The 15,885-nt window shown below is 47.0% G+C and overlaps 1 long non-coding RNA gene across 1 annotated transcript in view; it reads right to left on the bottom strand.

The window, feature by feature from the left end:
* Positions 1 to 10,852: 10,852 nt before the first annotated feature.
* The window catches only part of LOC142070759 (uncharacterized), a 58,225-nt gene continuing 53,192 nt past the window's right edge, over positions 10,853 to 15,885 (bottom strand). Inside the window, exon 4 of the long non-coding RNA XR_012666709.1 lies at positions 10,853 to 13,433. This is a non-coding gene — a long non-coding RNA (uncharacterized LOC142070759). The remainder of the gene's footprint in view (positions 13,434 to 15,885) is intronic.

The raw sequence follows: 15,885 nt of genomic DNA, 5'->3' as shown, positions 1-15,885 counted from the left end.
TGGAAGCTAAAATCTTAACGGCAAGCCTGTGCCCATTCCACTAATGTAATTATTGGAGCCACCTCACCCCACTGCTTTCTAAAAAGCTGAGCTGGCACCAAGGGCTCTAATAAAGCTCCCTGGAAAAAAAAAAAGCCAGCAATTAATTTGCCATGAAAAGGCTGAACTGGAAAATTACACGCTGAAACGAAAAGAGAAAAACCAGATCTTTTCATTACTGACAAGCTTGGAAATACGGTAGCTATATGTATGCAGCAAGTGCTTTAAGAGACCAAAAATAAATAAATACAAACCCAAACATGCCTTATGGATAGGAAGTCTGGGCCTCTCTTTGCTGTTCTCCACAGTGTGATCATCTAGTACGTTTTAACCTGAAGCAGATTTTATAGTTAAAGAAGCAAAATAAATCAGAAAAGCAAATTATTGTAGGCTATCACAGTGAGCATTAGCCTTTCCTTTCAGCACAACCCAGTAGCACTTACCTGTAGCCATTTTCCTTGAGAAGTAAGGCACAGTGGCTAGTTACAGCCCTCTCCCATTCTGAGATTTTTGGGGGCCCTTCTATCTGCATCTTCCGGAGGAAGGAAGCAGAAATAGACCCCTGCTCTTGAAATCCCCCGGCAACATTTTCAGGGTGAGGGGGTTCAGGAATACCCCTGCTAGCTTTCTCATAGCCTAGGCCTTGAGCTGCCCCACCTATGATAACTCACATTGAAATGCCCCTTGTTACTGCATGATGCAGCTGGGGATACCTCAGACCCTACCTCGTTCTAGGGCTGTGTGAGGAGACAGCAGCAAGAGTCACTCCTGACCCACTGTTGCTGAATGGGAGGGAAATGGATGGGAAGTGTTTCCCCCACAAGATTGTTGCCACAAGAATGGGAGGAGGGACAGTGGGTCTCTGTTCTAGCTGTTCAAAGACAGGAGACAAAAAAATGCATGAATATTAACTTATCTTCCTACCGCCATTACTAAGTGCATAGGAATTACCAGCCCTGTTTAATAGATAGGGAAACTGAGGCAGAGCAGAAATTGACTTGCATAAGGCCACACAGTAAGTCAGTGGCAGAGCCAGGATTAGCATTTTGGTGTTTCCATTAGAGCTCCCAACACAGTATTCATTCTTCTGGACCAAGCTGCCTCCCTACATCTGCTGCTATTCTTCAAATTCTGTGGTAGCTGTTACTGCAGTCACCATCCTCCCTGCCTGGCCCCCACAGTTCTTTTTCTACCCTTGTTATTTTCCCTTATGTTGTTCCAAAATACAAAAATATTCCTGAAAATTAACACTTCCCCTCCAACAGGAATACCACCCACACATTGATATCAGATCCTGCAGGCCCTATGTAATGAGAGGACACACGATGATTTTAATATCAATTCCATACTACATAACTTTAAAAATATTTATTTTCCATCCTTATTGTTTCCCTCCTTGAAGCCCCTTTCCCATTCCTGTTTTCCCTCATGATACTTCTGGCTTAACCCTGAAATGCTCTTATGTTTACTAAAAAGGCAGCCCTTTGAAGTTGCAGTGACCTAGGAAGAATTGAGACATTTCAGAAAAGCAGATTTCAGGGCAACAATGTTTTTCCTCTGCTCATGACTGAATTCTGAAAGCTTTACACCTTTGTTTTTGCCTTTCAGGCTTCTGTGAGCAGTAAATACAACATCTGAAGCGGCTCTTAGAAGGAAGACATTATGGATAGTGAGCGATCAGCTGTTGTGACCTGCACAGGATATGCCATGTTTGTCTTTCCCGCACAGGATAGAAGGGACTTCATCTGTACAAAGCGCAAGTTGGTCTCCATATTGGAAGAGAAGGTTAAAGGACTAGAGACCCAAGTATCAACCCTGAGTTGCATCAGCAAAAATGAAGATTTTCTGGATAGAAATCAGCGTTTGGTACCGCAGGCACAGCATGCTGAAGAATCTGAAGAGGGCAATGCAGAACAGGGAAGTAAATTGGCAGCATGTGACCTCCAGAAGAAGAAAGAGTAGGACCCATGTACCCTCAGTGCAGAAAGAGGTAAGAAACTGTTTTCAGGCTCTCTGCACAGGTACTATGGTGAAGAATGGTTTGGAAGAGTCATCTGAGGGAAGGGATCAGAAGGAGATCCCATCAACTGGAAGGCATGGGATGCATTATCTTAGGGATGAGGATTCCACAACCACCACTCCCAAAAGGAAGAGACGGGTAGTCATGGTTGGGGACTCCCTCAAAAGGGGGACGGAATCATCCATCTGCTGACCAGACCGAGAGACTCGAGAAGTGTGCTGCTTGCCTGGAGCTAGAATTCAGGATGTGACAGAGTGTCTGCTGAGACTGATCAAGCCCTCGGACCCCTACCCCTTCCTGCTTCTCCACATGGGCACTAATAAAACTGCCAAGAATGACCTTGAGCAGGTCACTGCAGACTACATGGCTCTGGGAAGAAGGATAAAGGAGTTTGAGGCCCAAGTCGTGTTCTCGTTCATCCTCCCTGTTGAAGGAAAAGGCCCAGCTACAGACCATCGAATTGTGGAGGTAAATCTGTGGTTGAGCAGGTGGTGTCAGAGAAAGGGCGTTGGATTCTTCGACCATGGGATGTTCCAGGAAGAAGGATTGCTAAGATGAGATGGGATCCACCTAACAAAGAGAGGGAAGAGCATCTTCACGGGCAGGCTTGCTATCCTAGTGAGGAGGGCTTTAAACTACGTTCGCCAGGGGATGGTGACCTAATCCCGGAGGTAAGTGGGGAAGTGGGATCCTGGGAGGAAACATAAGGAGGAGGGTGCAACAGGGGAGGCCTCCTGATTCATACTGAGAAAGTAGGGCAATCAGCTAGTTATCTTACGTGTCTGTACATGAACGCAAGAAGCCTGGGAAACAAGCAGGGAGAATTGGAAGTCCTGGCACAGTCAAGGAACTATGATGTGACTGGAATAACAGAGACTTGGTGGGGTAACTCACATGATTGGAGCACTGTCATGGATGGGTATAAACTGTTCAGGAAGGGCAGGTATGGGAGAAAAGGTGGAGGAGTTGCCCTGTATGTAAGGCAGCAGTATGATTGCTCAGAGCTCCAGTATGAAACTGGAGAAAAGCCTGTTGAGAATCTCTGGGTTAAGTTTAGAGGCGAGAGCAACAAGTGTGATGTCGTGGTAGGCATTGGCTATAGACCACCAGACCAGGAGGATGAGGTAGACAAGGCTTTCTTCAGACAACTAACAGAAGTTTCCAGATCACAGTCACTGGTTCTCATGGGATTTCAATCACCCTGACATCGGCTAGGAGAGCAATACAATAGTGCACAGACAATCCAGGAAGTTTTTGGAGAGTCTTGGGGACAACTTCCTGGTGCAAGTGCTGGAGGAACCAACTAGGGGCCATGCTCCTCTTGACCTGCTGCTCACAAACAGAGAAAAATTGGTAGGGGAAGTAGAAGTGGGTGGCAACCTGGGCAGCAGCGACCATGAGGTGGTCGAGTTCAGGATCCTGACAAAAGGAAGAAAGGAGAGCAGCAGAATATGGACCCTGGACTTCAGAAAAGAAGACTTTGACTTCCTCAGGGAACTGATGGGCAGGATCCCCTGGGAGGCTAATATGAGAGGGAAAGGAGTCCAGGAGAGCTGGCTGTGTTTTAAAGAAGCCTTATTGAGGGCACAGGAACAAACCCTTTCAATATGCAGGGAGTATAACAAATTTGGCAGGAGACCAGCTTGGCTTAACAGAGAAATTTTCGGTGAGCTTAAACACAAAAAGGAAGCTTACAAGAAGTGGAAACTTGGACAGATTACTAGGGAGGAGTATAAAAATATTGCTCGAACATGCAGTGGTGTAATCAGGAAGGCCAAAGCACACCTGGAGTTGCAGCTAGCAACGGATGTGAAGGGTAAATAGAAGGGTTTCTACAGGTTTGTTAGCAACAAGAAGAAGGTCAGGGAAAGTGTGGGGCCCTTAGTGAATGGAGGAGGCAACCTAGTGACAGATGGTGTGGAAAAAGCTGAATGCTTATTTTTACTCAATGCTATTTTTGCCTTGATCTTCACAGACAAGGTCAGCTCCCAGACTGCTGCACTGGGCAGCACAGTAAGGGGAGGAGGTGAGCACCCCTCAATGGTGAAAGAACAGGTTAAGGACTACTTAGAAAAGCTGGACATGCACAAGTCCATGGGGCCAGATCTAATGCATCCGACAGTGCTGAAGGAGTTGGCTAATGTGATTGCAGAGCCATTGGCCATTATCTTTGAAAACTCGTGGTGATCAGGGGAGGTCCCGGATGATTGGAGAAAGGCAAATATAATGCCCATCTTTAATAAAGGGAAGAAGGAGAATCTGGGGAACTACAGACCGGTCAGCCTCACCTCAGTCCCTGGCAAAATCATGGAGCAGGTTCTGGAGGAATCCATTTCGAAGCACTTGGAGGAAAGGAAGCTGATCAGGAACAGTCACCATGGATTCACCAAGGGCAAGTCATGCCTGACCAACCTGATATCCACAGAGCCAGTTATCTCATCATAGAAGGCTATGGGGAAAGCAGTGGACGCGATATATCTTGACTTTAGCAAAGCTTTTGATACAGTCTCCCATCGTATGAATGGACTATAAGGTGGATAGAAAGCTGGCTAGATCTTTGGGCTCAAAGGGTAATGATCAATGGCTCAATGTGTAGTTGGCAGCCAGTATCGAGCAGAGTGCCCCAGGAGTTTGCCCTGGGGCCAGTTTTGTTCAACATCTTAATTAATGATCTGGATGATGGGATGGACTGCACCCTCAGCAAGTTTGTGGATGACACTAAGCTGGGGGGAGAGGTAGATACACTGGAGGGTAGGGATAGGGTCCATAGTGACCTAGAAAAATTGGAGGATTTCTGATGAGAAATCTGATGAGGTTCAAGAAGAACAAGTGCAGAGTCCTGCCCTTAGGACGGAAGAATCCCAAGCACCGCTACAGGCTGGGGACTGACTGGATAAGTGGCAGTTCTGCAGAAAAGGACCTGGGGATTACAGTGGACGAGAAGCTGGATATGAATGTGCCCTTGTTGCCAAGAAGGCTAAAGGCATATTGGGTGGCATTAGTAGGAGCACTGCCAGCAAATCAAGGGAAGTGATTATTCTCCTCTGTTTGGCATTGATGAGGCCATACCTGGAGTACTGCATCCAGTTTTGGGACCCCCACTACAGAAGGATTTTGGACAAATTGAAGAGAGTCCAGAGGAGGGCTACGAAAATGATTAGGGGGCTGGGGCACATGATTTATGAGGGGCGGCTGAGGGAACTGGGCTTATTTAGTCTGCAAAAGAGAAGACTGCAGAAGACATTATATACACAGAGACCATATATAATGTCTTCTGCAGTTTCCACAGTATGCAGCCGATGAAGTGAGCTGTAGCTCACGAAAGCGTATGCTCAAATAAATTGGTTAGTCTCTAAGGTGCCACAAATACTCCTTTTCTTTTTGCGAATACAGACTAACACGGCTGTTACTCTGAAACCTGACATAAAATTGTGGTTTTTCCAAGAGTTCACTTGAAAGAAAAATCATGATGGTATGACTGAGGCAACATGTAACTCTTTCATCTCAAGTTTTTTCTTCTTGTTACAAGCCAATGACTGGGTCACTTTTAGTTCTGTGAGTAACATGAGAAGGCGTTTATACCTGTATAGACTCTGAGTCATTCCACCATTCAGAAATGAAAAAACAAACAAACCCAGAACGTTCCATGTGCTCCCAGAGTTTTATTTCAATGAAAACAACTCAACCTTTTCTCCAGTTTTCTGCAATGACAAAAGGGAAAGGAAGGGCCTAGTGCTCTAAACTCAGTGCTGGGAGACAGGAACTCCTGAGGTCTGACGCTGTCTCTAAAGAATTCCCTTTAAAATAAAATATCCATAGAGGTGGAGCTTCCCCAGAGCTCTCCTTGGTGAGAAACCTGGGAGATTTCTGCCAGCATTAATTTTAAAAACCAACAATAAGTATCAGCCAGAAGATTGAACCCTGAACCTACCATCATCCCAACAAAGATCATGCAGAGAAGTTACTGAAGATTAAGAGTACCACAGGCTGACTGAAAGGTTTGAGAACACGCTGTTGTAAAGCATGTATGGCAGACAGCTTATTTGCTCTTTTATGTTTGTAGGGATGTGCAACAGCCAGGCCTTTTCCTGAAGAGGTCAGCCTAATATGGAGTCATGATAGGCATCCCTACAGGGCTTATACAGTTCACATGGCTGCTGGTAGCTTGTGTTGGAGCAGGCCCCAAATGGGACAAACTTTTTAAAAAAATTTATATAATTTAAAATTGGCTAACTTGGTTTCTCTGAAGACTGATTAAATCCTGCTTAAAGGGGGCTTTTTAAAAAAATATGCAAGAACTACTGGCCCTCAGAAAATAGTGACTACAATGGCAGTAGTAACTCCAGGAAATAGTGTTTCTAATGGTCCACATGCACTTTAATACAGCAGGCCTATTAGTGACGCTGTGGTTTGCAAAAGATAATGCAAAAGATAAAGGTTTTGTGCAAAACCTTATCTACCAACTGAGAAAAGTGCAGTCCTGAAGTCAATGCAATCCCAGAAGGGCAATGGAGTGGATCAAAAAAGACAAGAGGCCTTGAAAGGCCAGGGTAGCCTTTTGTTGACCTCATATATGTATTGGAATAAAGGAATAAAAACTAAAATTAAAGGCAGAGAAACTGCTGAGTCTGCTCACTGAGCCTTCTAACTGGCCTAAGCATGTCTCACTTTAGGTTGGGAACTTGGGAAACATGCACATACTAGTTTGGGAATTTCCCAACTGAAAAAAAAAAAAGAAGTTTTAGCTTAATGATTGTGGTATTTTATTTACCCAAACACAGCACCCTCCCACTTGTCAGGAGAGGTTTTGACCGAGTCCTTCTTTACTTTAGCAGGGAAAGAAGATACGCACAGACACCATTCTAGATTAGCCCTCTCTCCACCCCAGGAGAAGAGAGAGCTACTTTTTTTCCCAAGCTTTTATGCCCAAGACTTCACTGGGGCTCTGCATGGACGCAGGAATGCGTCTTTGCAGATCCAGCTGAGGCTTGGAGGTAGTTCAGAAGAAGTGTTCTTGGTCCCCAGCTCCCCTTCTTTGCCTCCTGTCCCCTGCCAGCTCAATCCGCAGTCCCTGAATTGCTGCACATTAGAGGAGCAATGGTACTTACTGTGAACATCCAACATTGCTAAAATAAAAAGTAAATAAAACGCAGAGGCCAGGGAGCAGAAAAGGGCACAAGGAAAACTTGGAAACAGTATCAGATCAAAAGGGAAAAGAAAAGAATTGGGTCACTGACTCTGAGCCAGGAAAAGTATACACGTGGAAATTAGAGCAGGAAAAGCATTTCATATGAGATCATCCCAAGGATGTTCTGTCTCCTGGAAAACTACTCCGGGCAGGGAAGATTGTGGAGATGATGTCGAAATTCTTAACAGTCTAACTGGTGCTACCTAACAAATTAGGCTTGTGGCTGTACATATGTGACATGAGACATCCTCAGAGCCTGACGTCTGAGTGCTGTAGTCAGTCTCATAGGAAACAGCAGACAGCTTGTTAACCTTTTATATGTATTATATTCCTACAAAAATGTTATTAAAAGAACATTATTAAGGTTGCAAAGTCTAGCACTGAAAAGTTAGGAAATGCCAGGAAAGGTTCCCTATGCAACCTTAATTCGTAACCTTTATGTACATGTATTGTGATACAGTTTTTAATTGCATGATCATATACTCTTTTTTTTTCCACAGGACCCCTGCCACTTTCAGCACACAGATCTCAGTTCCATTCTGGTCACCTAGTCAGGCCCCGTCTCCACTCCTTACGCTTCTCATCCCAGTCTCCTTTCCCAGCCATTCTCAATTCCCCCGAGACTGGCTCCTTGTCATGGTCTCCCTCCACACTTTAGCTCTTCATCATCTCTGTCTCCCCTCCACTCCCCTCCCATCTCCTCTCCCTTGCAACACTGGTTCCCAGTCTCCTTGCCCACCCAGCCCCAGTCGTCCTGGGTTCTTCCTCTGATCTCAGTTTCCCCCCATATATTGGCTCCTAGTCCCTCTTGTTTTCCCTCCCTATCCCCCTGTCCCAATCTCCTTGCCCATCCAGGTCAAGTTCCAGTCCCCACTGTCCCCTTTCTCTCTCAGATCCCAGTCCCCAGTTCCCACTCCCAGTTTCCCTCTCCCCCCACTCTCTGACTGCCTCCAATCTGAGTCTCCCACCAAGGCTCCTTGCCCTAATCTGCTCCCCCGCCTCAAAACTGGCACCAGGTCTTGCCTTCTCCCCTCTAAATTCCAGTCAAGCGGCTTCTTCCTCTGCATTGGCTGGGCACCGGCAGAGGAGCACAGGCTCCCTGCTCTCAGGTCTGGTGCCCAGGCATGGCCCACAGTAACAATTGCAGGGAAAGGCCTGCTCACCTCCCTGCAGCCCTGCTCAGGGTAGATGGAATCTCCAGAAATTTTAGATATTAAACTCTAGCAAGTCTCTGCTGAGCATGTGTGAACTGTGATTTTTCAAAGTCTTGGCCAAATTTAGGCAGATTTTCATATGGATGGCAACAAACACATCCCTGACATAAAGACCACCCCCCAAAAGAAATAATAATGATTTCTGACTGTAGATTTTTTTGCAAATGCATTTCCATTTTTTAAAAACTATTTAGTTCCAATGTTTAAACCTGAGTTTGGTCTGTAAATTAAGGGAATCTGTCTTAAAGATACACAATGACAGATTCACAGGACTGGAGGGGTAGCAGCTTGCACCTTCCCCATTCAGGACTCCCAGGGCTGGTTTGAACCTAGGTGCTGAAAGCTGCCTTAACTTGCACTACTATTGTAATGAATCACATGGGCCACTGCAGAGGTGCGTATGTAAGTGCGGGAATAGTCCCACTCTTGAGGGGAACTTTCCTGGCTTCTGCACTACCCCGGTGAAGTGGGCTAGCGAAAGGATCTGAGTCCTCGCTCCCACTTCCTTTACCCAGTGGCCTCCCTGCCCTTGAGGACTTCCCTTCCACTCTCCTGTCTGGCAGAGTCCTCGTAACCCCAACAAGGCTGGGCCCAGGATTCCTGGGGGGTTCAACTGCCAACCCTGCTGTGGTCACCTAGGACAGGGGCTAGGGTGTCCCCACTCCGGGGTGCTCTCTCTGCACTGGGCACTTCTCTGACCCATTGATCACTACATACAAGTTAAAGCAAATGCAAGTTATTTAATCAACAATTAATTTTAAAAAGAATAAGGAAAAATGGGAAAGGTTAAAGGAAACACATCACCCCGCTCTGTGGCAGGGAACATCACAAACAGTGTCTCTGGAATGTCCGGGCAGTTCACAGTCTGTTCCTTGTAAGTCCCAGGCCTCCTTCTCAGGCCCTGGCTGTGCTGCAGGGATGCTGCGGGTTGGACACTTGCTCTGGTGGTGGCCTCACGCTCTCAGGCTCTAAGTGGTAGGACCCTTCTTCCCAGTGTCGCCCCCGCCCTGTCGGGGTTACGATCCAAGCCTGGCCTGCAGAGCCCCTTGGCTGAGGCGTCTCCCTGTGCTGGGCCCACTGCCCAGGCTCCCCCTCGCTCTCCCCAGCTGCTCACCGCACCCAGCTCCGGACTGCTCCAGCCCGAGCTCCACCCCTCTGTCTCTGCACTGCTGCTGCTCTGCCTCCAGTTCCCTGGGCTGCTTCTCTGGCCCCTCTGGCTCTGGTTGCTGCAGCTCTGCTCCCAGGACAGGTCTGCTCTGCAGGCTGCTTGTGTGACTCTGCTCCCAGCACTGACCTGCTTCCTGGGCTGTTTTTCTGGCCCCTCTGGCTCTGTTTGCTGCAGCTCTGCTCCCAGGGCAAGTCTGCTCTCTCTGGGCTGGACAGGGTCTGCTCTCTCTGGGCTGCTGTTCTGGTCCCTCTGGATCTGGCCCAGCTCAGCTCAGGCCCCTGCTTTCTCCTTAGCTCGGCCCCACTCTGTCTGACCCAGGCAATTCCCGCTCACACGGAGGACAGGACCTCCCTGGCCTCCTGATTAGCCTGCCCACCCTGTCATTCAGGCTGACCTGGAGCATTGGCCTCTCCCCATTCTTCCTGGGGGCTGTCAGTCTCAGGGTCCTGATTCCCCATCCACCCTTCCCCCTTTTTAGTACTGGGAGCTAGCCAACCAAAACACCCCCACTGAACAGTCCCCTTACACATAGAACATGAAAATATCAAGCCATGCTCCTGCTCCAGATCTGTCCCTTCCTTCCTCTTCCTTTACTTTGTCTCCAGCCTGCTCCAGAACACCCCCTTCTTGGAGCTGCTGCAAAGCCAGTTCTGCTGCTGGTACAGACCAAGGCCCCTGCTACAGTGGGAGTATTTTAGATGGGATTTATGAGTGTACTACCAGGGGCGGCAAGTTGTATGGGCCTGTGGTGCCCATGCTCCACCAATATGAGAGCATGGGTGCCCGGCTCCACCACTGTGCTGTGGAAGAAGGGTAGTATTCTGTTGATTCTTTACTTTTAGGCCAAAACTTAAGTCGACCCAGCTACATCACTCAGAGGTGTGCAAAATCCACACACCTGACTGACATAGATAAGCTGACCTAACCCGCACTGCATGGGTGGCGGGTGAATGCACCACTGGGGGAGGCTAGCTCCTGTCCCCTCTGCCCAACGCCCTATCCCCTCCCTTCCTCTCCCCTTTCATCCCCCCTTCCCCCGCTGGAGCATGCAGCACACTCCCCCTGCAGTCGCCGGCCCCCCTGTGCACCCCCAGCCCCAGCACTCCGGGCAGGTGACGCAACCGGAGCACCTCCAGCTCCAGCACGGCGGGCGGGTGGTGCAGCCGGAACGCCCCCAGCCCCCGAACATCCCCAGCCCCAGTGCTGGGTAGACGGACGGGCGGTGTAGCATGGCCGTAGCCCCAGGGCCCCCAGCCTTGTGTGCACCTGCCTGCCCCAGCCTCTCAGCTACAGAAGCGTGGGAAGCAGACAGGAGGAGGCCTGCAGGCAGAGCATGGGCATGTTTGAGGAGGCACAGCCTTCCCCTGCCTCTGCTACCCGCTGCGCATGCCCCACTGTCAACAGTGCTAGGTCAATAGAAGAATTCTGCCACTGAGTTAGCTTGGGGAGGTGGATTAACTATGCTGATGGGAGAACCCCTCCCATCACTGCAGTGAGTGACTTCATTAAAGTGCTAGAGTGGCAGAGCTGCAGCTGTGTCAAGTGTAGACAAACCCTGAGAAAGCATTCAGATGGCATATGCCATTAAGCCCTGTTTGCAAGAACTGCTGGACATTTTCCAAAATAGTATCCGTATTTATATGCACCACCAGAGACAAAGGGATTGAATTAGCAGTTCTGTGGGAAAATCTGATCAGAGCTGGTTTTAGGATTTGGAGGAGCTCGAGTGAAGTTAGTTTGAGAGGTCCTGTAAGGTCATGTACTCGCCACCCCTTTGTGGCAGACTACAATGCTGCAAGGGGTCCTCATCCGAAATTTCTTTTTGTGAAAACTGAAATGTTATGTAAAAAAGGAATTTGCAAAAAATTCTAGGCCACTCAGGAGCCAGCTAGTCTGGGAACCAGCAAAGCCTGGGAACCAGGGATCTCAGGAGTTGGGCATTCCAGGCTAGTCTAGTGAGCCAGGCAATCTGGCAGCCAACCCAGCAGCCAGCCTGCCTGGTTTCCAATGAAAGTTTCAATGGAATCAACACATCCCACAGAATGTTTTGATTCCATCCAATCAGTATTTTTCAACCGAACATTGCTCTGTCTGAAAATTTTCGACCAGTTCTAATACTCGCACTTCCACCAGCTACCTGTGGAGACCACCGGAACTGCACCAGACTTCTACGTTGGCAGAGGTGAAGTTTGAACTCAGAGAGGAAGCGGGACAGGGCTATCTCCTTGTGGTGAGGCACCTATGTCCAAGTGGTAAGGATTCCACCCCAGAATCTTGGCTTCCCCTGCTGAGGATCCTGCAGTGCAGAGAGGATGCCTCACAGAGATGGCACAGAGGAGTTTTCGGCAGAGACCAGTGAGGAGGTGGTAGAACTGAGGCAACCTCAGTCCCCTCTTTGTGATTGCACTGAATCACAAAGCTGGGTCAGGTGATGGCACCTCAAGGTGGGACTTGGTGAGCTGCTTCAATAGGGCCAAAGACAGATCTTCAGAGAGCACCTGGACCACTGCCACTGACCCGAACTGTGAGTGGGGCTTGTGGTGGGTGGAGTAAGATGGCCAGGGAATTCTTGTGTGTTGGGCATTCACAGAGACTGTCTGGGGAGGGAGTTGAATGGACTACTGGAGAATGACTGATTGCTTCAATCTTTATTTGAATGTTAGATTATTGCTGAATTTTCACAGATTCTATGTCCCTGTTTTCCCTAATAAAGATTCCCTTGTCTTGCGTATAGCCTTAGAGTGCTTGCAGAGGGCGGCGGGGGGTGGGGGGGAAGGGGGAGGATTTCTGCATGCTAGGGCAACCAAAGGAGGATTTATTTATTTTTCCCAGAATTCTGGGTCAGTTTTATTCTTCAAGAGGGACCCTATATCTATTGAACTTGGCTCTACACATGACATTGCTTCAATGTGCCAGCACACAGACTCACCACATATGGACACAACTTAACCCGCAAGTTCCTCCATGACTTTTTCTCTCTTTCCCTCCTTCCTGGGTGCCCCTAAGTTTTTCCAACCCACCTCAACCATGTTTTCCTTTTTGCCTGGGTCCCTGATTCTCCTCACATCTCTCATTCACTTCCTCTCCTGAATACCCCATCCATCCTATTATTCGGTCTCATTCCCCCAGATTTTGCGACTCTCCCTCTGTTCCTATTATCTGTTTGCCACCCTTCACCCACCTGCATCCCTCTCTGTTGCCTTCCTCATTACCCACACACCACTGGTGAAGGGAAAAGGGGTCTTCATCTTCCCAGATTTCTCTGTCTTCTAACTGTGCTACATTTCTTAGGAGATCTCAGTGGGGGGCTGGACTCTCCTATTCTCTGTTGCTCTTGCACCAAAGATGAGCTCCTGAAACTCAGTGCTGAGATAACATTCAGGGCCCCTTATTTCCACCTCACCATGGAACTCAACTATCTGAGCTGGGCCTGGCTGTGATGCACACCACCCCCCGGCTGTGTTAGCTCTGTTGGCTTGAGGCTGCAATGGCAGCTCAGCACGGGAGACTGCAGATGCAGCCAGCTTGCTGAGAGACAGAAGGAACTGCCAGATGGCCTAAGCCCTAGTAATGATGACCACAACAGACCTCTTGCAGATAAAGTTGTCAGGACCTTCCAAAAACTTGGAGGTTCCTGGTCATGGACTTCACAAACCCACAAAGTTAGCTTTGTGTGTGAACCAATTTCAATCTTTTTCCAGCACTGCAGTTTCATCCAGGTAGATGCTGGAGTCCATGCAAGTTCTGATGAATTCCAGTGTGTTGATTTAGATTCTGGCTGGGCTATTTTCTGTACAGCAACCTCTGTGAAAGATAAGGAAACTGATGTGTCATTCAGCAGTCTTACAGTAACTCCAACAATACCCTACTCAACAAAACTCATATAGATTAAGAGCTTTCTTTTCCAAGAAACTATGTCTGCTCACTTGGTTCTGTCTTGTGATTTTCAGGAGAAGACTTTAAGATCAAGAATCAATAGTGAAGTGCAAGAAGAGTAGCACTCTCCCGACCTAGCCACAGGTAGCTCCTCTTATCTTCATGAGATGAAATCAGTTTCATTTCTGTAGCTAGTGCCTCTTCTCTCAGAATAAATTTTTCCAGTGATGAAATATTATTGCTGAAAGCACTCCATCAGAGAGGATCATACTTCTATAACAAATAACAGCATATGCTCTCAACAGGTATTTATTAGAGTAGGAAGCACAATACCTATTCAACCTTTGAGTTGGCAGGAAACTTTGAACTAGGAGAAAGCCATAATCTCCAGTACCCATGACATCTCTAAAGGGGACACCCAACTGTCTGAATAAAAAGGCCTTCTTTCTAAAAATCAGGGATTCCACACAACTGTGGAGACTCTTGCTCCAAGAAGAGGGATCCTGGATAAAAAGCACTAGAAGCACTAAGTATTATTGCAATGATAATTATCATTACCTCCATCACTGTCATTAGTGTCCTATCTCCAAATCCCATGCAAAATTGACCTCCTGGTTTTCAGACTTTTTTCATTCAATTGCTCTACCCTACATTAACGTCTCCCAGTCTTGGCCTTTTCCCAGCCCAGAAGGTTCCATGCTGGCTGCAAAGCCTTCCCAAGTCCTTCAGCTGAAGTGGAATTGCCCAGTAGAACCTGGATCAAACAATCTCATGACTGGGGGTAAGGTGATAAATTGCAATAGTGGCTTACAGAGAAGAAAACCAACATTCAGATTTTTTTTTCTTATTTAATTGAGTAGGAGGAGTATAATGAGTGAAAAGAATAGAAAAATTCAACTGTAATGAATAAGCCTGGACTAAGTATGCTGGTCTTTCATCAAGGATTCTATCTTGTTATTGCCAAAATCATGTACCATGCCAGGATGACTTTTGTTTCCTTTTAGTTTGTGCAATTCCTGGAAAAGAAAATGCTTCATTATGTTTTGCAGTAACTGTAGCATATTTGGATTGTGCCCCACAATGTCTAATGATCACAGCAATTTCATTTTATTTCACTCAAAATGAACAGACGGGCACTAGGAATATTTAATGTCTGCTTGTTAAAGGACTGCTTGGTATTCACAATTTAAAGCATTTTTATTATTTCAGCTGAGATGATTAATCAAAAACACCTGTTATTTGTCAGATTTCTAGTAGAGGAAGCGCATTTAAAAATGTCCTACTGAACATATTCCAATGTACTATGGAATGTGCATTGATGAATGTATCTCTACACATATTCCAAGCAGGGGAAACATCCCAAAAGTGTTCTGACATGTACTTGTGTAGAGTTTGTGTAAGACTAACAAAAAACTCCACCCAATTTGCTCAGCCCCTCAGTCTGAAAATTCAAGATAGAGGAAGTCACTTCTCTCACGACAGGTTTCAGAGTAGCAGCCGTTTTAGTCTGCATCCGCAAAAAGAAAAGGAGGACTTGTGGCACCTTAGAGACTAATATTAGAGCATAAGCTTTCGTGAGCTACAGCTCACTTCATCGGATGCATAAAGTGGAAAATATAGTGGGGAGATTTTATATACACAGAGAACATGAAACAATGGGTGTTACCATACACACTGTAACGAGAGTGATCACTTAAGGTGAGCTATTACCAGCAGGAGAGCGGTGGAAGCGGGGGGGGGAGGAAAACTTTTGTAGTGATAATCAAGGTGGGCCATTTCCAGCACTTTACAAGAACAGTATGAGAGGAAATAAACAAGAAGAAATAGTTTTACTTTGTGTAATGATACATCCACTCCCAGTCTCTATTCAAGTCTAAGTTAATTGTATCCAGTTTGCAAATTAATTCCAATTCATCAGTCTCTCGTTGGAGTCTGTTTCTGAAGTTTTTTTGTTGAAGAATTGCCACTTTTAGGTCTGTAATCGAGTGACCAAAGAGATTGAAGTGTTCTCCGACTGGTTTTTGAAAGTTACAATTCTTGACGTCTGATTTGTGTCCATTTATTCTTTTACGTAGAGACTGTCCAGTTTGCTACATTGATGACATCTTCATCCTCTGGACCCATGGAAAAGAAGCCCTTGAGGAATTCCACCAAGATTTCAACAATTTCCATGCCACCATCAACCTCAGACTGGACCAGTCCACACAAGAGATCCACTTCCTGGACACTACAGTGCTAATAAGCAATGGTCACATAAACACCACCCTATACGCGAAACCTACTGACCACTATACTTACCTACATGCCTCCAGCTTTCATCCAGACCACACCACATGATCCATTGTCTACAGCCAATCTCTACGGTAAAACCGCATTTGCT

Source organism: Caretta caretta, chromosome 1, assembly GCF_965140235.1.
Source record: "Caretta caretta isolate rCarCar2 chromosome 1, rCarCar1.hap1, whole genome shotgun sequence".
Lineage (NCBI taxonomy): Eukaryota > Metazoa > Chordata > Testudines > Cheloniidae > Caretta > Caretta caretta.
This window is presented reverse-complemented; position numbering and strand designations above follow the sequence as displayed.